We start from the raw sequence: 1,250 nt of genomic DNA on the forward strand, positions 1-1,250 counted from the left end.
GGAAATACAAAGAAAAATGAAAATTCTGCCAATTGTTGCAAATGGTAAACTAGAATAATTCCATTTGTTAATGTCAGTCTATAGCGAATATTCTGGAGTTGAACTTACAATACAAATTGTTTCGATATTATTGAGGATTTTTCGCCATTTATCATAATTTAGCTCATAAGAATGCGAAAATTAATTACGCGGGGAAATCAGCAGGAAATCAGGAGAGCTATTAGTGGAAATCCCAGAAGAGATTGAGACATTTCAAAGAAAACACTCGTAACTTTTTATTCGTTTTCTGCGATTCGCCAATTGTTTACGTCAATTGTTTATGGAATAACACGACAACCGAAAAGATTTAAAAAATTATATAAAAATAATTATCAATCCTGGAGATTTAAGAAAAAATGATAGTCTAAGACATTTCCACAAAAATTCAGCGTCAGCTCCACGAGTTAATGACTCCTAATTAATCGAGCGTAATTCTCCAGTTGGATTTGACACTTGATTGCACCACTCAGCGAATTCGTGATACGAAAATTGATACGTTTGACAGTCGGTTTTTCCATTCTTATCACTAATTCACAGTTCGGTGCGATATAACCATCGAATAAATCATGAATTTGTCATTTATCGTTGAACAATATCAATGTTTTGATTTTGGTACTGAAGGGATCAAGGAGAGAAAACTCACCTCTCATTTAGACGTTGGTATCCTCCAGGACTTGAGTCTCCAGATATCAGAGGTGGATCTACACGACAGCTTTGTCACTAAAATCACTGATCATTTTCCATCGACAATAATCTGAACCAGCACCAGAGAGAGAACACATGAGTTTTATTTCTTTCAATTCGAGGGCATGATCTGGGGACTGCACTTTCACGGTGACGCGCTATCATAATCCATAATAAAGAAAACACAAAAAATAGATTTTTTTTTAATCTCTGGATCCAGGGAAATGGGTGCTTGATGCCGTTTATTTGACACTGCTAAAACGTGGCGTTTGATTGTTGATTGTTGAACACTATGTGGCTCCAGGCACTGTTGGATCGTTTGTTTAAACACCTGATGATAATTGGTTTGTTTTGTTTCACTGAATTAACGTGGGGAGAGGATAAATATTTCACTAACAAGTGCCAGCCATCTTGTTTTCCCCGGTGGGATCTCCTCCCTTTGGACACGACTATCGCGCACCTTCGGATTGACGGGATCAAAGAGGATTGACTGAAGTAGAGGCTCAGTACTGAGGGTTTGAGTGACC

At 37.6% G+C, this 1,250-nt stretch overlaps 1 protein-coding gene across 1 annotated transcript in view; it reads right to left on the bottom strand.

Annotated features, from left to right (window-relative positions):
* LOC105264736 (tectonic-3) overlaps positions 1 to 1,250 on the bottom strand; it is a 5,849-nt gene that overhangs the window by 335 nt on the left and 4,264 nt on the right. The gene's annotated exons all lie outside the window — the stretch shown is intronic.

Source organism: Fopius arisanus, unplaced genomic scaffold (genome assembly GCF_000806365.1).
Source record: "Fopius arisanus strain USDA-PBARC FA_bdor unplaced genomic scaffold, ASM80636v1 scaffold00024, whole genome shotgun sequence".
Taxonomy (NCBI): domain Eukaryota; kingdom Metazoa; phylum Arthropoda; class Insecta; order Hymenoptera; family Braconidae; genus Fopius; species Fopius arisanus.